Source organism: Globicephala melas, chromosome 9 (genome assembly GCF_963455315.2).
Source record: "Globicephala melas chromosome 9, mGloMel1.2, whole genome shotgun sequence".
Lineage (NCBI taxonomy): Eukaryota > Metazoa > Chordata > Mammalia > Artiodactyla > Delphinidae > Globicephala > Globicephala melas.
The window spans coordinates 37,696,655-37,719,417 of NC_083322.1; the positions used below are offsets into that span (position 1 = coordinate 37,696,655).

A 22,763-nucleotide genomic window follows, 5' to 3' on the forward strand; every position below is an offset into this window, starting at 1 on the left:
CTCTTAATTTTCCAACAACCTGGAACATGCCTGAATAATTTACTCATCCCATTTTATCCAATTTTTGAGACCTTTGCCAAGTATCTGTTTATCAGAGTGCTAATGCTGGCAGACAAACGTATGGATGAGTAGGTAGAAGACATGAATCTTTTTATCCAAGAGTAGATGTTGGTTGTGTGTTGTTGTTATTGTTGTTTTTCAAATTTAACTTGGGCATATTATTAGCTGTGATGTAAATTAAGAAGTACAGATTTTTAGTTGCAGAAATCTATCCTCATATAGTGTGGTATGGTACAAAGGGCATAAAACTTGAAAGGGTTAGGCTAGAGTGGGATTTCAGGAAAAAGGGAACGAACATTTACTAATGGGCTCACAAAGTGCCAGGTACTATGATCATTGCTGTACCATCTTTGGAGTGAGGCTACCCAACTCCTCCACACGTTAGCTCCCTGACTGTCACAATTCTCTAACCTCACAGAACTTAATTCTCCAATCTTAAAAGAGAGGTGATCATCATTACTCCCTCAGCAGGTTGTTGGGAGGAGCAACAATACTGTTTACTCTGTACACAGTATAGCTCTTAAACAAATAGTCACAATTACTGTGTTACTTTTTTGTATCCTCCTTTACTTCCCCAAAGTTTTGGGGTCAATTCATTGCTATTACCTTAGGGAAATGTGGAGAGCACATTTAGAAACAGAGAAATTTGCCAAAAAGAAAAAAATAGGGCTGTGAAATTAAGGAGGTATGTCACTGTCTACAAAGGCTCTTACTTTTGACTTTGGAAATGAAAAGGTAAGGTAGAATGGGGGAGATGGAGAGAGGAAAGTAGGGATTGCTATTCTGAGAATTTCCTCTGTGAGGTGTAGAAGCAAAGCATGAGAATGGACACTGCATATAAAGAGGACACATGTAAGTGCCTTAAAATATTACTGGTAAACCCAGTAAAAAAGGATTGGAGAGTCTCTTCAGAATTCCTGGGAAAACTTACAGTGGCTGATCAATAGCTGAATTTCTATAGGTGAAGGAGAGCAGTATTATTATTAAAATGTTTTAAAAACAGGGCAAATCTCTAATTTTTATGACTTATTACAGAATATAGTAGACTACATCCCAAAGACAAATATTTGGTTGTGAGGTACTTAACAAATCATATTGCTTCTATTGTTGAATGTCTGCTTTTACTTTTAGAGTGCTTGATTATCTGGATAAACACCTCCTTAAGTTTTTTTTCTTTTGCATATATCTATGAGTCTTTTCTTTTACCTTTTTTTTTTTTTTTTTTTTTTGCTGTACGTGGGCCTCTCACTGCTGTGGCCTCTCCCGTTGCGGAGCACAGGCTCCGGACGCGCAGACTCAGCGGCCATGGCTCACGGGCCCAGCCGCTCCGCGGCATGTGGGATCTTCCCCGACCGGGGCACGAACCCGTGTCTCCTGCATCGGCAGGTGGACTCTCAACCACAGCGCCACCAGGGAAACCCTTATTTTACTTTTTAAAGAATATTATCTTTGGAAGAGTGAGCAGGCAGACCTTTAACAGACTGCTGGAGGGAGCACCCTGAGGGGTTCTACCCTAGGCCTCCAATAAAGAACTGAGTGATTTGGGGTAAAGATGTTAAACCCTTTGGGCCTCAGTTTCTTCCCCAGTAAAACGAGCATATTAGACCATTTACCAAAGGTCCCATTCAATCCTAAAATTCTACTGTTATACAAAAATCTCTTCCCCTTCTTCATTTCCCGGTGCTGAGGTTGTGTAATGTGCTTTTATGAATGGCACCTTAAAAACTAGCCCTCCCTCATCACAACCTAAAGATAAATTAACATAGTAGCAAACAGTTATATACAAATATGACAATTATGCAAATACAGTAGATGGCCCAGTGGGCACTGCATTTCTTCACAAAATTTGAGAGGAACATTTTGTCATCTCTGCTCCCCTTGACTTAATGACTTCTAAGTAGCGCCAACTGAGATCTATTTCTACCCCTCCCATCAGGTTAAAGAAACATTTATATCTCTCCCTGTTACTTTTTCTATCCTCTGGCACCACCTACTTTCTTTCTATGAAGTTTGATTTCCTTCTACTTTGTGGCCGAGGGAATGATTGCTGTCATGTACTACTTGCTAAGTGTCCAACCAGACATCACTTCATCAGAAGAGAGCCAGGGAGGCATGCACTGCACAGTGTGCGGGACCTGTGTTCAGTTGCTACGCTGGGAAGCTTTCCGAAGTGCTGCTCTCGCAGCCAGCATAAAAGAGCTTTACCTTTGGCAGCCCTGATGAGATATACTGTTGCTTTATGTTTACCTGCTTTTTTTAGTTGCATGGGGCCGAGGAGTGATACCTAAGTGATCACACCCTCAGAACCAGGTCTCCATGGAACATCTTAAGTGGCAGCAGATGTGTCCAGTGTTTCTCCAGATTGGCTGGAGCTACATTATTTTAAATCGTTCTTTGGGGGCATCCTCACTGAGGTTAGAAGTAGGGACTCATTTTTTAGCATGCTATATTACCTTCCTTTTAAATGATCTCCTTCAGATTCCCCAACAGATATCTCATCTATGACCATCTTCAGGGGCTGCTAATTAAGTAATACTATTTAACTTACATAAGTGTTATTTTTTAACTCAGATTACAAACCTTTCTCATCAACATAATTATTTTGTAGTAAATATCGCAGTGGCATTTTACACAGGCATTTTGCACCAGAAAAAATTCAGAGTTGGGGGAAGAAAGTAAAACATCGAACCCATCCTGTGGCCAAAAAAAAAAAAAGAGTAGGTGTAAAAAAGATGAAAAATAATAAAATACAGTTAGTGAATTATAAGTTGATTGCTGGGCTAGAAGGCTGATATCACTGTTTTTAAGCTATTAACAGCAGCAACAATAACCAAAGAAAAAAATTCCACCTACTAATCAGCATTCTAACTCAGCATGTTGCCTGTGAAAAGCAACACTCTGAAAACATGGTTCTTTGAAGCTTGTCTTGCCAGAAAGCTATTATTTCTGGTATAGCTACATGATTGGGGAAGACTGTAGTTAAGTCTTGCAGGCACGCTCATATGTCCATCATCTGGCATTGGTAGATGCTGATCAGATCACCAAACTCCCTGGCACACACTGAGTGACAACCCCGGAGTTCTGGAGTGATTGTATTTCTCAGACTCAAGTGGGCACACTATTGATCTCTGTAATCCACAAAATATGTATGTGAGCTTTACCAAGGTTAAAGAGTGAATCCACTGTTCTTAGGTGTCATTGATTGCAATTTTAAAATAGCTTGGGTAGGATTTAAGAGTGTGTGTGTTTGGTATGGAAAGTTTCCCCAGAAAAGGTCTAGGAAAAACTGAAATCAATACTGCAATGCTACATTATACAGGAGTTTGAAATCCGGAGGTTGAATATCTGCTTCAAGCTTTTTCTCTTGGCTAGGAACTTAGGAGGTACCTCAAAAATATCACATCTGTTCTGTGACAGAAGGCACACTTCTAATGAATAGCAGAAAAGCAAATATACCTTTTCCTCCTTGTAGTGAATCATTTTGTTTTCCTATAGATTACGTGTGGCGTTTGAGGCAGAGCGAGCAAACTTGCCAATATTTTGAGCTAATGCTTCACCACCTTTCATTTTTCACTCTGAGCAGGAAACCTCTTCTTAAACTTGTTCGTTTTACAGAGGGAAAATTGAAGCCCATGGCATATTGTCAGAGCTGCTTTATTGTCATCATTTACAAAGGTCCCTGGAATTGACTTCTTACATTACATATTGTAAAGTGACTCATTTTTTGACACATTTATGGGAAAGTGGCAGGGTCTAAGTGGCTGGTTACTGTCTCTTGGTTTGGGCTCATATTATAAACTAGAAAACCAATAAACACTCTGAAATTACAGTTGTAGAGAAAAATAACGTGCAGTTCGAAAGAAGCAGTCTCCATTAACTATTTGGTTAGTTGACCTAAAGGAAAGGAGGAGGGAGCTGCAGAAGATGAAATGTAGATACTTGGTTTGTTTTAATGTCTTTACAGGATCCATTAAAGGGGGTAGTGAATGTTGCCATGAACATCCTCAATTGATGTTGTCTGTTTGAAAGCATATTCTAAGTAGCTAGCTTCCTTTCATACGACTGGAAGTATAAATTAACCCACACTGTATACCATGAATCATCACTGCATAGATGCTCATAGTTCACTGAGAGTAATTCTGTCTCAAAGGCATTGCTTCTGAAGCTAAAGAGGAGAAATACAGGGCATAAGCAGTATTTATAGTGCCAGGGCACACTGTTTTCTAGGTAGATATTTTGAATCGTTTTTTTTTTTTTTTTCACATCGTCCCCTTTTCACTAAATGAGGAAGGTTCGACTCATTCTCATAGCTTGCTTTCACAAAAATTAGACGCACGGAAACAAGGACATATTGTTAAAAATGAATAAATTAGAGGAGAATTAAACCTTCTAGCTCAGTAACAGCACAGGGAATATAGCCGTTGGTTTGAACAAACAATCTTCTTAAATAGGAAATGTACTTTAAAGCCATCCTGCTGTGATCCTGTTAATTACCAAAAAAAGATTAGAAGTCTTCTGGTTCATGGGATCCTTTTACCTAGAGTTGCAGCTGCATAAGCAATCAGACATTTGCACTGTCCCTTCAGACCAGCGAGGGGATGTTATTAAAGGGAAGTCATTTACCCCGATCCGTAAGATGTAGCCTGGCAGAAATTCAATAACTGTTTGTGATATGCTTATTCTGCCACTCTGCTTAGTGGTTTTGGCTCTTGACATACAGCAGCATTTGTGTTAAATCTCCAACCACTAGGTGAAAGGGAGAAAAATGCCCCATTTGGGAGGTTGTTTTCAAAACAGAATGATGTGTGATCTGCTTTTCATTACAAGTACTGTGAAGAAAAAGCAAAATTCCCTCGCCCCCTCTCCCTCTCCTTTTCTCCTCTGGTCTTCTCTCCCACTGTCCCCTTATCTTCTCTGTCCCTCCTTTCTCTCCTCCTCCCCCCCACCCCAGCACTGCTTTTTCTCTCCCACTCACATCCTCTGATGGGCGTTCAAGCTAGTAAAATTCATGTTGGAGAATCCCACAAACACAGCTAGGCATACACAGAGCCGGAGGGCTTTTGCATTTGAATTTCCTCTCAAAAATGAAATGGAAAGAAAACTGCTTTCAGAATTCAGACAAGAAGAGAACATCAGAGGCGAATTTAGGTGTAAAAAAAAAAAAGAGCATCAACTAAACAAGAAATAGAGCGTATTTATATAGAAATGCATATTTCAAACTTACCCTGTAAAAGCGGTTTCTGTGCTACACCACCTTCTGTGTCCCTGCGTGCTGGATTCCTCAGTTCCTTAGTTGCTATAATCACATGGTTGTGTTCTTGCCCGGGTGTAAATAGGTGCATACGTGTGTGTACTAAAGTATACACAAACGTGTACTATAGATATGCACACATGCAAGCAATCTTATCTCTGTATTCTAAAATGTAAACGAAGGCGGGAGGCTACAGCTAGGATTCCTTCTTTTTCCTGGAACTCTTTCTCTCAGTCGGCAGGCTGAAGCCCTCAATCCAGTGAAGAGAGATCCTGGGAGCTGGCTTTATTTCTCCTTGTTTCCATGGTGGTTAGTGGTGCATCGTTCACCCGATCAGTTGTCACACTGACATGGTGCTGCCTGCTCAGCGGTCATTAATAACTGAACACCCTCCACTCCCCAGAGAGGGGCCAATCGCTTCGGACTGCCAAGATGTAGCGCTCGCAGCTGCTTCCGTCTGGTTGGCTGAAACAACCTGTCTGTTCTATGACACTGCTACTTAGGATACAAATAAGTGGAACAGCCTTGCTTATTTTCCTAGGTATCATTCCCTTCCTTCCCTCCTTCTTTCCTCCCTTTTTTCCTCCCTTCCTTCCCTCCTTCCTTCCCTCCCTCCCTCCTTTCCCCCTCCCTTCTTCCTTTCTTTTTTTGAGGGGGAGGAATTTTTGACAAGTTTTCCCATTTTTGGATTCTCAGTCATTCAGAGAAACTGTGTTTTCTCTCTGAAAATAGCAGGGCACATTACTAATAAGGATTTCCCAAATATTAAAAGCACCAGGGAGGGATGCAGAGCTTCCGACTCCTTCTCTGTGAAGTTCACCAAGGGCTGTATTATTTAAGAAGAGTGTCTTAAAACTGTTTGAGTGGCATTTGGTTTTCTGTAGGTCCTACTTAATTTAGCATATGTGCTTGTTGTTCAATAACACTTTTTTCGTTTGTTTTTAAAGCAATGACATTTCTTACCTGGACTGACCAATTTTTTAAAATTAAGCATATATTTGCTTCTCTATAATCACAACATTGGCATATTAAGAGGGTATTTTTAAAAATACATTTTTCCAGTTAACATTCACTCACTTCTCCTTATGTGATGAAATTAATTTGCCAGCCACATATGAATGGGTACGTGTGTCAGGGTGTTAGTGGGTATCTGTGTGTGTGTGTTAGGGTGCATGCTTTACTAACTCTGGGGAAGAATTTCACCTGCAATAAAATTAAACCCTCAAGAAAATGATTTCTCTTTGTTCTTAGACCTATTAACTCAGAATTTATATTTACCAGGAAAATGTACTATATACACCACATGTAAAACACCCACTGAATTATCAGAAATTTGAAAAGAAACACAGAAAAGCATAGCGATGTATGTTTCTGCAAGGACACCTGTGAGTAAATAGGCAGCAGTTTTTTAAAATGCATGTTTTACAACCTTAATTAGCATCCTAGAGAAACATCTTGTTGAAAAGGACGGAACATGAGGATTAATTTATCAACAGGTCCAAAACAGGTTGGATTTATGACTCCAGCCCTGGTTTTGAGAGACTACCCTCTAGTGGAGTAAAAAGAAATGGCGTTTTCATGTTACTGGATTTACTTGGGGAGGGGAAAAAAACAGATATAGACCAAGAGTTTACATTTATTATACTCATAATACCAGTTGTGTTTCTAAATACTAAATGTTTTCTCTCTGTGGCTTTCTTTAAAATGTTCCCAAATGCTTTATTTTTTTCTTTTATAAAACTTTATTCAAATGGTTCTTAACCTTTTGAATAAAAATAAGTGCAAGACATAAGTAGTGTCTTGTTTAACCTAGTAACACTTGTTTCAGAATGCTCCCGTAAGAGTTTCTTCTTTACTAGACACTCTAGTGCTTACGCCGTAAATGTTAGGCACCTACGGTCCAGTATCGGGAACGTTGTGATGCACTGTGTCTATGTTTACTTTAATGTACTTGTGATAATAGTAACTCCCCCAATCTTACTCTCTCCAGCGCCAATTTCTTGCCTATTCCAAATAATTTCACCACTGGCAGATTTTTATTTCCACATATAGAAGAATTAGATTAAAATTGTGATAACTACGTGAAAAAGGAATTTTAGTTTTATACCATTGGTTCCTTAAGCATTTCATTGTGGTTGGTGTTGACTGTATAATTGACAAATCCAGTTATCAAACCAATTATAATGGACTCCCATAATGAAAGGAAGTGGTGATAATCAAACAGATGATTAAACTCCTTTCTTGGTTTATAAATGAAACAACAGTCATAACTAATATTATAAATTTCAGTCTCTTTCAGAATTCAAATAAAAATCTAAGTTTTAATTCAGTGAGAGTGGAATATTTTAAATGCTACCTTATGCTCTATCATAGGAAGTTGTTTTAACTTCCTGTGATTACCTTTTTCTGGCATATGGGAGATGAGATAGCTTTTCTTGCAATTGTCCTTTTGGTGTAGGCACATGATAAATTCAAAAGATTTCATACTCATTTTTATAAATTTAATATCATGGAACATTAGAAATGAGATTTCAGTGTGAGAGAGAAAATAACTCTGGCTTTGGATAAAAAGAGTGAGGGTTTTGTTCTTTGGCTGTAGTTTCCTTTTGATACAAGAGCACCAGCAGCTGAGTAGAAGCAGTATATGTTTCAGGTGATTTTTTACTTTTGCATCAGGTCCATCATTTGTTAGTAATGAAAGGTAGCCCTCCAAAAAGATATGTTAAAAACTTATTTAATTATCATATCTATATAATAAAATACCATGTTAAGACATTAAATTGTGACAGGATGAGGATTTGGGGGCTTTTGAATTAGTACAATTGTGAATGGTCATCAAATGAGAAACAAAGTCTTAAAACTCTAATGCCGTGAGTCCTAAAAGTTCAAGAAATGTGATATGTGCACACAACTGGTCAGAGAGAGCAAGACTAGAGCCCCACAGGTCTTCCAAGATTTTTCCGCTATATCACCCTCTTATGATTGATAGGTCTCTGCTTTTTCTTCTTTTCCTCCTTCCCTTTTTTCTTCTTTCCAAGTTTTTTTTTTTTTCCTTTAGAATCCATTGCAAATACAGTGTATTGCATGGATGTGCATGTCAGCTGCCTCGTAATAAATATCTGCAGGGCTTCCTGAATGAGTACTCAGTTCTAATGAAAATGTATTGAAATGATTTTTAAACATAAATGAGTAATTACAGCCCTTAAATTATGGAAAGAGTTCTGCCTGGATCATCAAATAAGAAAATATAGGGGTGCAATAAATATGTATTTGTTGATTTAATGGTTGAAGTTAAGCTACTCATTTGTGAAGGTTTATTGCTGTTTCGTGGAATCCTAGGCAGCGTTTGCCTGTGTGCTTTTGTTAGAGAAGTAGTCTGGGTAGTGGGTCAGAGTGCAGGTTCTGGGGAGAGACAACCTGGGTTTCAACGCTTACCTTGCCGTTTTCTACCTTTGTGACCCTCAGCAAGAACTTAACATCTCTGCATCTCAGTTTCCTCCTAGGATTGTTTTGAGGATTAAAGTAGTTCATATATTTAAAAGCTTAGAAAAGTACCTGGAATATAGTAAGCTTGAATGAATGTTTGACATCACCATTATTTTCATTATTATCATTGTCATTGTCATCATATCATCATTTGTTCCAACTATCCCCTTTGTTTGGGGTGCTCTTTGTACCTTCCATTCTAAGTCCCTGCCTCTCACTTCATCTACCTACTCTGAAATAAGTTAGTTCAGTTCACATGCTGCTTCCCCTGTGGAATCTTCTCTGATCCTCTAACAAGATAGGAGCTCTCATTTGACCCACGCTAGCTTTCTTTATCCCTGCTATCACTTATCACTTTTTTTTAATATATTACAACTGTTTCTGTAGTTTGACCCTTTTTAGTCTCTAAGATTCTCCTGGATGGGGGAGGGGTGTCTGTGTCTTAATCATCTTTAACATCTATAGCATGTAAAAACACGGAGAAAAAAATGTTTTTTGCATACTGTTTGTTTTAAAAATTATTTGATCTTCACAACATTTTAATAAGGTAGATATTTTTATCCCCATTTGACAGTGTAGAAACATTGGCTCAGAGAAGTTAAGTTACTTGCCCAGTGTCCCAAAACTGTTAAATAATGGAGCTAAAATTTGAACTCAGTTTCGTCTGCCTACAGAGCCAAGGCTCTTTTTACTGCACAGGGCACTCAGTATTCATTTGTAAAATAAGCGAATGCTTGATTGATGACTGAGTCAACCGATTAAATGTAGTCAGCACCAAGGGATGCTAAAAATAAAAATACTATTTTAAAAAAGGAATAAATTGTATGCACTCGACAGTGGATGTTTTTATATAGTTACTGTTGGTTCAGTGTTAATGACAGAATTTTTATTGCTGGCACCATTTGGGAAATAGAGCTCTGAAGAGATGCAGTGCCTGGTTGGAAAGATGAACTGACAAGTTAAATACATGTGAATGGCCACTGATGAAGAGGGGCTGACACTGAGCTGAGAAGATCTTCAGTGGCACTGTCCATCCTCATCTGATTCTGATAGCAGATTTGCTCTTAAGTTAGAAACAGGATGTAAAGTGAGGAAACTTGGCTGTTTGTTAGAATGTTGAACTAAAGCAAGTTGGAGTAGTGTTCTCATTTTCTTTTTCAAGGGAGTTTTGAAAAGTAGAATTGGAAAAAAAATGAGATCCTTATTTAACTATAGGTCTTTTTTTTTTTTTTTTTTTTTTTGCGGTACGCGGGCCTCTCACTGCTGTGGCCTCTTCCGCCACGGAGCACAGGCTCCGGACGCGCAGGCCCAGCAGCCATGGCTCACGGGCCCAGCCTCTCCACGGCATGTGGGATCTTCCCGGACCGGGGCGTGAACCCGCGTCCCCTGCATCGGCAGGCTGATTCTCAACCACTGCGCCACCAGGGAAGCCCTAGGTCTTGTTTTTTAATATGGGATATGACTCCAGTTGAAGGAGAAAAGTAATTTAACCTCTTAAGGAAATTCACAACCAAAAATGAGAAAGATGTCAGAAGTCAAGGAGATAAATCTCTGTCTTTCTGTCTCTTCCTCAGATTCCTCTCTTCTTCACTCTCGTCCTCCTTGTCTTTCTCTAAGTCTAAAACTGTCTCTCATCTTGGCTTCTCTCTGCTCATCCCTCATCTCTCTGCATCTTCCCTTTCAGAGGATTGACTTTAACTTCTTCTCTAGCCATGTAAAAAATAGTGAAATAGTAAAGTACATTTTTAGAAAATATATACAGGTAAATAGATAGGTAAGTAGCCAGATAGGTAGTTCATAGGTTGCACAGAAATAACTGGAAAGAAATCTATCAAAAAAGAAAATATGGGGCTTCCCTAGTGGTGCAGTGGTTGAGAGTCCGCCTGCCAGTGCAGGGGACGCGGGCTCGTGCCCCGGTCCGGGAAGATCCCACACGCCGCGGAGTGGCTGGGCCCGTGAGCCATGGCCGCTGAGCCTGCGCGTCCGGAGCCTATGCTCCGCAATGGGAGAGGCCACAACAGGGAGAGGCCACAACAGTGAGAGGCCCGCGTACCGCAAAAAAAAAAAAAAAAGAAAGAAAGAAAATATTCTAAACTATTGGTAGTAGTTATCTTTGATGGGATAATGGTTGTTTTTCGTTTTTGGTTTTGTTTTTGATAAAGTGCTGACCTGTATATGACATCATTTTTTAAAATTGAAGCATAGTTGAAATGCTGTTAGTTTCAGGTGTACAGCAAAGTGAAGTGATTCAGTTATGTGTGTGTGTATTCTTTTTCAGATTATTTTCCATTATAGATTATTACAAGATATTGACTATAGTTCCCTGTGCTATACAGTAGGACCTTGTAGTTTATTTTATATATAGTAGTGTATATCTGTTAATCCCAAATTCCTAATTTATCCCTCCTCAACCCTTTTCCCTTTGGTAACCATAAGTTTGTTTTCTATGTCTGTGGGTCTATTTCTGTTTTGTAAATAAATTCATTTATATCATTCTTTTAGATTCCACATTTAAATGATATCATATGATATTTGTCTTTCTCTGCTTCATTAAGTATGAGGGTTTCTTGGTCCACCCACGTTGCTGCAAATGGCATTATTTCATTCTTTTACAGCTGAGTAATATTCCATTGTGTGTATATGTATATATATACACACACACACACCACATCTTCTTTATCCATTCATCTGTTGATGGACATTTAGTTTGCTTCCATGTCTTGGCTATTGTTAACAGTACTTCTATGAACATTGAGTGCATGTATCTTTTCATATTAGAGTTTTCATCTTTTCTGGCTATATGCCCAGGAGTGGGCTTGCTGGGTCACATGGGAGTTCTATTTTTAGTTTTTTAAGGAACCTCCATATTGTTCTCGATAGTGGCTGCACCAATTTACATTCCCACCAATAGTGTAGGAGGGTTCCCTTTTCTCCACATGATAATGGGTGGTTTTAAATTTTCTTTCTATGCTTCTCAGACTTTCTGCAGTCACTATGTATTATTTTTATAATCAGAAATAATAGCTATTTTTGAAAAAAAGGTATGAATTTCTTTTGGGGTAAAATTTTACTTCTATACCTGGAGCTGTTTTGTTTAGTAAAACATCTAACTTTCTTAACTTAATATTCAATTCTATCTATGATATAATAATTTAAATTGCAACACAACAGTAATAATAGTAGACACCATTTATTGAGCTCTTGTCTTGTGCCAAGTAGTCTGTTAAGAGTTTTTCATGAACTGTATCATTCAGTCCTCCTTATTAGAATACCAGGTAACCATTAGTCTCATTTTACAGATCAGAAAACTGAGGGCCGAGTATGCAAAAACTCACTTAGTTGCTTATTAGCAGAGTCAGCAATCAAACCAAAGTCTGTCTGAGTCTAAGGCTAACACTTGTAACCACTGTGCTACACTGACTCTGATGTTTCCCATATCGCTGTCCAGTCATTCTCTCTATTCCTATTTCACATCCCATCCCTCAGCTACATCAAATGCCTTATCATTTCCTGAACAAATCTTGTCTGTTGGATTCTTCACAGTTTATTTCTTCTTAAGTGTATCAGGTCTACAAGGCTTCTGCTCAAAAATCCCATCTTTTAAGAAGGCCCCCTCCATCTCAATGAGATAAGTATTTCCTTATTTTATCATAATTTAAATTTACCTTTTATTATTGTATTTCTCTCACTCCAATACACGTTATCTTTTATGGTTTATTTGTGCCTAAATAGTAAGCAACTTGAAGGCAGAAAATATGTCCTGTTTGCTTTGTATATTCAGTAGTGCATTTTACATATTAAAAGGTCAACGTTTGATTAATTAAACCCCATCATGTGACTGAAGGAATAATTTACTACTCTCACGTGTGTGCTGGTTTTCTTCCAAGCATTTGAGTAAAATCAGAGAATTGTTTAGTTAATAAAAAACCTGCCTCTCAAGGTGGTAGATTTTGTCGGATCAGTTACACATGAGGCTATTCATGAGAGAGCTGTTATTTATGGGAGAACAGAGTGTCTCTTGACTTGGCTTCTTCCTCTTTTGCTATTCTTTGATTAGTACATGTTAAATGCAATTGTGTTCATATAACTACTAAGATTCATGTAAGTTCTAGGCAAAAATTAAACTCCAAGAACCAAATGGCAGGTAGGTTCATAAGAATTCTAGGCAAAAATTAAGAACGAACATAGCATGAGATAACACTTTGTGCAATATTCTTAGGCAAAGTCTGCTGGTATTTTCTTGCTTTTTCATGAGTTATTTTGTAAGGTGGGCTAATGAAAGTTATCAGTTTTTTATGTCTAAGCAGGAGATCAAGGCAATGATTTCTGAGCCAGAGAAAAGCTTTTTTTGTCAGTAAAATATTTAGGCATCTTGTTATATTGCACCATAGAGGTTAAGAGTTGTTTGAATTTTCATGAATATTTCATGTCACTTTTGCTTGATTTCTACTAAATGGGAAAACAAAGGTGACTCTTATCATTCTCATCTGGTTCTCTTTCTTCATTGATGGAACATACAGGAGGCCCAGAGCCAAAGTTCTCTGTCTGATCTTTTAGTGATTGTTCGCAGAGTTATTCCTTTTAGGGTAGGGAAGGTGCTTTCAGGAATGAAAGCCATTTACTACAACTAGCAACGATGGCAGAAGAGATGGGAGATTCTTGTAGTTACTACCTATACTGATGCCACTGCTGAATTTTCAGCTTTAAATCTTAAAATTTTCTTCAACTCTATCTTATAATCCTACTCTATTCTACTAGAACTATTTGGGACGGCAGGTTCTACTCCAACCTTTGGTCTTTACTTTCAGAAATGCGTTGATAAGATGAGCAAGTAAAGGTAGTTCTGAGCAGACACTGGACACTCCATACTTATTTATTTTTGACAGTTACTGCTTCGTTTATTATCACTCTGTATATTTAAGTCAGGCCTGGCTCTCTTTGGATTTGGCCTGTTCATCAGCTGGTTTCTGATTCAGGAGCTGGGGAGGGTAAAATAAGTTCTGAGTAATATAAGAAGTAGTGAAATCTAGTCAAATGCAGGTGGATAAATGTGCAGACTTTGCCTGGCAGAATTCGAGTTTTGTCTGTCAGTGGCATTTGTTGACCTCTGAGTGTGTATAGAGAATTCTTCAAGGAATTAGGACACCGTCCCTGCCAGTGTCTTCTATTTTAAAACTGTTAGTAGCTGTTCATACTAAGTGTGTGTGTTAATCAGGATACTTTTGGCTGCCAGGGAGACAAATGCTATTTTAACTAGCTTAGGTTAAAATTAGCTTAAGTTTAAACCAGCTCAAGTTACAAGGTGGGGTTATGGGCAGGGTAGCGAAGTCTTACATGCAACAATAATATGGGCGGGAGAGAAAGTGGACGTCAGAGACAAATTGGCCGTGAACTCACATGATGCCAGGAGATTCTTTTTCTGTTCTCCTGTGTCTGCTTTTCTTGGAGTATTGGGTTTATTCTCTTCTACTGCTGGTCAGCTTTCTTTACATGTCTGACAGCATGGCCACCAACAGCTCTCATGTTCTTCATCTCGCAGTTTTACCACCAGGGAGACTATCCCTTTCTCTTAGTTCCAATGTGAAAAATTTGGAGGGAATTCCTACTTGGGCCACATGCTTATTCCTGGATAAAGCACTATTCTGTCGTCCCTGCCCAAATTAAAGGGTAGGGGACAAGGAGAAGTTCCCCAGGAAAAGGAAGGTGTCCACTAGGTAAGCAATAAGGACTTAATAATATTAGATACTATTTATGGAGTGCTGTCTACCAGACGCTGAGCTAAATAAGGGCTTTGCTTATAGCGTCTCTTTAATGTCTTAGAGTTAGTTTGTAAGCAGATACTGTTTCCTCCTTTTACAGATAAAGAGGAAGCAGGTTTCTTCACTCCCTACGATAACATGGCTTGTGAATGGCTCAGCCAGGGGTGGAATCCACATCAATCTGACTCCCAAGCTTGAGTTTGGAACCACTCACTGTGCCAAGTGTCACGTGGTTATCAAATGAAACTTAGAGCAGTGTGCACGGAGCACACAGTTTACGCTTTTCCTCAGCACAGCAGTGTTGGACAGCCAGTCAGGCTATGCTCCCTGCCATCAGTAGCCACAGTGCCAGCGGTTGAGGACCTGCTGGCCACCTTGTATCCTCCCTGGAAGTGTTAAGAGTTAGACAGGGTGGGCACTGGAGCCCCTGCCTGGCCTGAACCATGTCCTCCCTCCTGTCCTCTGAACTGTGAATAGCCTTTAACTGAGATCAGAGTTTTGTAACCTTCGCCATCTGTTGGATTCTCAGTGAGTCACTCTCTGAGACTCATCCTTGTATGAGGTAGGCCTCTCCTCACCCTGCCTCTCATTCCACATGCTTTTCTTGTCACAGATCACACGGCTCCAGCACCCTCTCGCATACCATCATCCAGCTGCTGTATGCTTCATTCTACACGAATCCTCCCAATTCTTTCCGCTTTTTCTATTTTTCTTTTGTAAGCAGATTTCCCACCCTTTCAACGATATCCCAGACCTCTTCTTCTGTTTCCTGCTTCAGCTGAAATCTAGTCTCCTTTCAGGACTTGATTATTTTTATGGCCATCTCTGCTTGGAGACCACTCCTTTTCCCACCCTTTAGGGCTGTGTGTGTGTATGTATGCGTGCACATGCATGTGTGTGCATGTTGATGGCGGATCATGTTTCTGCACCTCCTCTGGCTGCCCAGTACCAATTTCAAGCCACTAATTATTAACTTCTGTAAGGTGCATACCATTCCTTACCTGCCCAGTTGGCTATCACTTACCTACTTCTCAGTAGAGGCCTGTCTTTTTTTTAAAAAAATAAATTTATTTATTTATTTTTGGCTGCATTGTGTCTTCATTGCTGCGCACAGGCTTTCTCTAGTTGCGGTGAGCGGGGGCTACTCTTCGTTGTGGTGCGTGGGCATCTTATTGCGGTGGCTTCTCTTGTTGCAGAGCACGGGCTCTAGGCGTGCAGGCTTCAGTAGTTGTGGTACGCGGGCTCAGTAGCTGTGGCTCGCAGTCTTAGTTGTTCCACAGCATGTGGGATCAGGGCTCAAAGAGGGCTCGAACCAGGGCTCGAACCATCAGCCCCGGACCAGGGCTCGAACCCGTGTCCCCTGCATTGGCAGGTGGATTCTTAACCACTGTGCCACCAGTGAAGCCCTAGAGTCCTGTCTTGATATCTGGAAAATGATATGCTTTTCCACCCAGGCTGCTGCTAAAATACTGGGAGATTTCAACTTTTAAGCATAAAACCAGCACAAAATTTTTAAGTCTCCTTAAATGAAAATAACTTTCACTTTCACTGCATTTCAAAAACCCACTGCCAGGTATGCTCCATTGATGATGTTGGTAACTGGAATTATTCTACCCTGGAACTCTTGAACTTGAGTGTCCTGCTTTCTACCATTAGCGTTCTATCTATCTGGCTCTTTTAGAACTGTGCTCCTCCTATGTCTGCTTTTTGACACCATAGAGACCTCAGATCTTCTGAGGCCATTTCTCTCCTAGTCATTCTTTTTTTTTTGCGGTACGCGGGCCGCTCACTGCTCTGGCCCCTCCCGTTGCGGAGCACAGGCTCTGGACACACAGGCTCAGCGGCCACGGCCCACGGGCCCAGCCACTCCGCGGCACGTGGGATCTTCCCGGACTGGAGCACGAACCCACGTCCCCTGCATCGGCAGGCGGACTCTCAACCACTGCGCCACCAGGGGAGCCCCCTCCTAGTCATTCTTAACTCTCTTCCTTTCCTGCCTGCCAAGGTTGATCATCTAAACTACTCACCATTCAGTCACCTTGGGTCTCTTGCTCTGGTCTTCCACCATACCTGCCCAGTCAGAACCTCTGAACAACACCATGATTGTTCTCTGCTCTTGTCTCCAAGAGGTAGATTGGTCGTGGAGGAAATCATAGTAAGTGCAGAGTGTCCTGTTTCAGCTGGGTCTTCAGCAGTGGCCTCCCATTCTTGTATTTGTCCTAAGCCAGCTCTTTATCCAGTTATCTTCAGAGAGGACTCCAAATTTTGCAGCCTCTTCAGCATCCATTGTCACTCTCTGAATATTCTTAGGAACATGCCATTGATTTTAGTTTCATTGAACTCAGGCCTGGAGGTGTGAACTCCCTTTATTTCACAACCTTGCAACATGCTGATGACTCTCTATCCACACTCATCATTATCTTTCTTTTGTAGTCTTAAAGGATGAGACTTTTTTCTCTCTACAGCCCTCCCTTTTTTCCCTCAAATTCATCTACTTCTGTGTTCACAGGAATTCATTTGTAGAAGCCTTTATCCCCATTCCACCCTGTAATTGACAAATTGCCATGAAGTTCATAGACACGCTTAATTCTTACTCATACTAAAATAATAACAACATTCTCTTCACCTTTAATCCTACTCTGTCACTCTATATCTGTCCTCCTCATAGAAATTTCTCAAGAGAGCTATCAGCATTTGATCTTACTTCATCATCACTTTCTACTTACTTTTCCAGCTCATGTTTTTCTGGCCTCTGCTCTAGCCATGCTACCAAAATGTCCGTTTGGAATCTCATCAGTGCCCTCCCAACTTGGTTCTTGTACATCAAAGCCTCCCAGTCATGCTCATGCTTGCCTACACATTCGTTCTGTTGTCACTGTGGGCTCATCTACCTTTTAAATGTTTATCCTAGGTTTCGTCTTTTGCCTCTGCTCTTCATATTGTCTTAGATAATATAATCTCTTCTACTTATACATTCATTACTCTCCAATGTATATCCCTGCTCTTGCAAATAAAATTCTTCCTCCATATCCATTTAGATATGCTCCTCAGACTGTCTGATAAATGTCTCTACTTGCATGAGCACGGGCACTTCATACTCTCCATGTCTAAAACTGATGTCTTAAGCTTGTCTCTAAAGTGGTTTTTCTTCCTTTTTTTTTTTTTTTAACAACTTTACTTGCTTGCTTATTTATTTATTTATTTATTTATGGCTGCGTTGGGTCTTCATTGCTGCGCATGGGCTTTCTCTAGTTGTGGCTACTCTTCGTTGCAGTGCACAGGCATCTCATCATGGTGGCTTCTCTTGTTGTGAAGCATGGGCTCTAGGCATGCAGGCTTCAGTAGTTGTGGTGCACAGGCTCAGTAGTTGTGGCTCACAGGCTCTTAGAGCACAGGCTCAGTAGTTGTGGCACACGGGCTTAGTTGCTCTGTGGCATGTGGGATCTTCCCAGACCAGGGCTCGAACCCACATCCCCCGCACTGGCAGGTGGATTCCTAACCACTGCACCACCAGGGAAGTCCCCCTCTTTTTTTTTTTAATTTATTTTAGTTGTAGTAGCAGTACCCAGTTACCTGAAGGAGTCCAGGGTCTTTGAGCCTCCTTCTGTCTTATACCCTTCATTCAACAGTTTGCTAAATTCTGCCAATTTTACTCTAAAATTTTCTTAAATCACGTTCTCTATCAGCTAGGCCTTCAATCCTCTCTTGCCCTGGTCACTGCAGTCATTCCAAACTTGCCTGCTTCCAGTCTCATTTCCTGTAGTCCATTCTGCAAAAAAACCAATTTGTTTCTTATCACAAACAGAATATTATTCCAAGCTCCTTAGCGTTGAGGTCCTTCTGTAACCTGCCTCTTGGATCCAGATACTCCTTACTGGTCACATTGTACTCCATTCATGTACAGCGTTTGTTGTTCTTCAAGCACCATGCTGGCTTTTCTCTCCTCTGTGTCTTTGCTGATTCCATCCAGGACACTTGGAGTGCTTGCCACCTGTAACACACAGTCAGGCACATAACTTCCTTTAGCAAGACTGCCTCCCACTGTTCACCTTTAACGCTCACTTTAAATACTCCTTCTTGTGACAAATCTGTCCCCTGCCAAAAGAGACTGGGTTTAGTGCTCTGCCGCTGGGCCCATAGTACAAAATAATTGATCAGAATGTATTATTGAATAAATGAATGAGTGAAATTTGAGTAGAGGTTCAATGGATAAGAAAGTAAAATTGCAAAGTGTTTAAGCACAGCAGCGTTAAGTCTTTAAATCTGTAATTGTGGATGTGTAGCCATGTATAAATGAGAGCAGAGTTATTCTTTGGTTCTTGTGTGAGACGGTTAAGCCATAATCCACTGCTAATGGGTCAGAGTTACCTACTTTTGATTACATAGAGAACCAATGTGCGAATATGAACCAAGAAGAGGAATCCATCACAATTTCTTGGGGCGGGGAGAAAAAGAAGAGCTCACACCTATCAATGATAGGGAGGCAATATTCTCTTTGATAGCAAATTTAATATTGTTGTTATATCTATTATTATTTAATTTATTTATTTTTGGCTGCATTGGGTCTTTGTTGCTGCACACGCAGGCTTTCTCTAGTTGCAGTGAGCAGGGGCTACTCTTGGTTGTGGTCCACGGACTTCTCATTGCGTTGGCTTCTCTTGTTGCGGAGCACGGGCTCTAGGCACGTGGCCTTCAGTAGTTGTGGCACGTGGGCTCAGTAGTTGTGGCACACAGGCTTACTTGCTCTGTGGCATGTGGGATCTTCCTGGACCAAGGCTCGAACCTGTGTCCCCTGCACTGGCAGGCGGATTGTTTACCACTGTACCACCAAGGAAGCCTGTTGTTATATCTATTATTGTTGTTGGTTAAGGAAATACAAATGATTTTCCTTGAGCTATCCACAAAACACAAGAGAATAGATCAGAATTTGCAATACATCACTCTACACATGTGGAAATTATGTGTGCTGAGATAATAAAAGTACCTAGAATAATAATAATATTCATTGAGAGTTAACTATGTGCCAGACACTGAAGTGTGGTTAACTCTGCGTATGTTCAGTTTTATTCTTACAATGCTGTGAGACATTCAGGCACCTGCCCTTTTTCACAGAAGACGAAACTGAGGTTGGTAAACTTTTGCAGTCATAGAGGCAGTGAGGAACTAGGGCTGGAATACAGGTCGAACTCCAAAGCCAACACTCTTAAAACTATCTTCTTGCCTCTAGGTATCTTCTGAGGTTCTCATTCTCTTATCTTTGCATGCTCTACAGAACAGCTTTTGCTTCTTGTATTTGCTTATTTGTAACCAGATTGACACAGCACATTCATAGCAGAATGCTAACAGTAATTTAGCTGTATCTCACTTTTCTCACTTCAGAATCTTTGAGTGCATTCCTGTCTTCCTAACTGGATGATTTCATCGTATTGCGGCGATACCTATAAACAAGTATCCTCAAAGGCAAGCATTATATCAACTCAGATAATTTTTTTAAAGTTTTCATGTTGGCTTTTATTACTCTAGGATAGTGTCTGTATTTGGCTGCCTTTTAGAGTCAATATTTAAGATTAATGACAGTTGTATTAGAGAAGCCAGCTCTTTTTCTAATTGTTGTGTTGGCCTGAAAATGGATACGTAAATGGATAAATAGAAACCGCTCCATAAAACTTCAACATTGCTATACATAAAACTAATTTACTATTTTATTTTTAAAAATATATTTGAGACTTTCAAAAGGCAAAATTTTCACCTTTTCCTAACAACAGAATTTCAAATCTTTATCAAAGATGACTGCTATGCAGAAAACTGGAAAATCAGAAGCAGCAGACTTTAGGCATAGACAGAAAAAGAATAAGGCAAGCTTAGGCTTTAAGGTAAGAAAATGTTTTAAAATACATTCAAATGAAAGAACAAAATGTGTCTCTTTTGTGAAATCCCTTATCTTTCTTTCCATTCTGTAGACATGCTGCAAAAAAATGAGCAAATTAACCCGCATAGTAAGAGTACTTCTTACATCCTTAACCTTCTATAAAGGGTATGTTTTATTAGAAATGCAATGAATAGTCAGTGTTTTAGCCATTTTAGACTTTGGGGGTGCTCCCCAGCTGTATAATGCTCACTGAGAGCCTATGTGTGGACTGCGGGGCTGGGAGAAGCCTGGACGGAGGGGCTGTGCTGAGCGCTTTCACATAGTTCCCATTACTAGGGAAACCACTCGTTTTGTCTGAACATGCTCTGAATAGATGTCTCATTTGAAGTCTAGTGCTCAAACCATGAGGATTGAATTATGGAGCTGAGAAAGAAATGAGGGGAACAAAAACTGTTTGAAAATGCCACCAAGCATTCACAAAGCGTCGTACTGTAATAACATTCCACGAGACAGAAGGTGCATTTATTTTTACCGCATTCCAAGTTATTTTGGTGTTTTAAAAGCAAATTCCTTTGCCTGCCCACGTAATCAAAATAAGCAAAGCAGATGTTCTTCTGACCTATTCTTAATTCTTGCTCTTGTTAGGGTCTCACTCAGATGTGTGACATACAGCATAGGAAGGACAAAATATGGATTCTTATATTAATCTAGATTTGCTCCGTTGTGCTTTGTAACTAAATGTATAGTGCTATCTCTGTGCCAATAAACAAATGCATGTTCAAAGTCAGACCTCAGAATTTGCAGCCTCCAAATTGTCACTGTTAAATTCAGAATGGCTACTGTGAGGTGGTGCTTGTTGTTCTTTACTGAGCCTCCAGTTCAGATTCTGAGTGACAAAACCCTGCTTCTAGAAGCCTCCTGCCCCCTTCTCTCGCTTCTGGCAACCCACAGCAAAGAAAGTAGCTCCTGCTGGACAATCAGCTGACCTTTCTTTCTTCCTCACCCTGGAAAGTAGGGTTTATGGGACTTCGATTACAATATAATCTTTATCATCCCATTCCCCATTCTTTGATAAGGGCTATTGACATTTTCTTAAATGTACGTAAAGCGCTGTACGGACACCCTAAGCAGAGGTTGCCACCTCTAAACCCATAAAGAAAGTCAGGAGCCACCACTGCAAGGAAGGAAGGCATTGTTATCTTCATTTTGAGCTACTTTAATCCTTTCAGCAAACAAGAGGTATATCAATACATCAGCTAATCCACAAATGCAGAAATTAATACACATTTATAGATTCCTTGCCATTTTACTGTTTTGCTGATGCTTGTAGCAGTAAGATAACTTGTCTGAACAAGAGTCAGTGGCTGAATGAGGTATTGGACTTGTAGCCTCACACTTTAGCTCTGCATTGTGGACAGAGGATACTGAGGACTCCTCAGAATACCAGTGTTACAAAGAGCTGCTGTCAAGCCTAAGACCTAGAAACAAGCATAGAAAGCGAGTACAGTTTTATTTCCTTAATAATCATACAAAGCCAACAGCATTGTCAGGTCTTGTTTTTATAGAACTTTTCCTTTTTCACCCGTCATGCATGTTTAATAAACATGTATTTCAAGTAGATGTCTTTTACAGATTTCCTGCCTGGCCAAGTTTAAGAAATACCAACAACTGTTTTCTAGAATTCAGTTGCATACCAACACCACTTAAACGGCCCTAGATTTGAAAGAAAGCTTATTCTTATGAAAGTACGTAAGTACTTACCCTATCAGTAACCTCCTCACTAGTTCAGATTACGAGTCTTCAATTCATTTTGAAACGAACAGCCTGAAGCGTGCCAGCTGTTTCTAGTCTGAGGTGCCTATGGAGTATTTACTCAGAGTGTATGTTTAGCACTTTAGCTCTTGTGGCTGCTGACAAGAGAATTCTAATACTTAGACTTACTATGAAGTTCGTTTTCAAAATGAATATACATTCGGTTCCTTACAGTTTATCCCCTCAAGGTTTGGCAGAGATCAGGATGTATGCATCTTCCTGTTCTTAGTACTCAGCATGAGGCCTGACATAAAGCAAGCGTTCAGCAGAGGAGATTGAACTGAATTATTTGATATGAGAAAAATACAGCAAGCTCAGCATTTTTAATGACTCTTAGCCTGGCGTAACGGAGTGTGAAATGATGGAAACATCAAATGTTTAACCTGATTTAACATTTAGCTAATAAAGTCTAATTTTTCCATGGCCCTTCAATCACCTATAGCCCTTTTTGAAATATTTTTTGTGTGTATATAAAAGTGATAAAATTTCACTGAAAGTATTGAGCCAAACCTGTCATACACCCTTT

The 22,763-nt window shown here is 40.0% G+C and overlaps 2 protein-coding genes across 2 annotated transcripts in view; one reads left to right on the forward strand and one right to left on the reverse strand.

The window, feature by feature from the left end:
* LRRN3 (leucine rich repeat neuronal 3) overlaps nt 1-5,792 on the reverse strand; it is a 37,350-nt gene extending 31,558 nt beyond the window's left edge. The window contains exon 1 of the mRNA XM_030857577.2: nt 5,285-5,792. The gene's annotated coding sequence lies outside the window, so the exon portion shown is untranslated. The remainder of the gene's footprint in view (nt 1-5,284) is intronic.
* Nucleotides 1-22,763, forward strand: part of IMMP2L (inner mitochondrial membrane peptidase subunit 2) — a 909,720-nt gene that overhangs the window by 473,703 nt on the left and 413,254 nt on the right. The window lies entirely within an intron of this gene.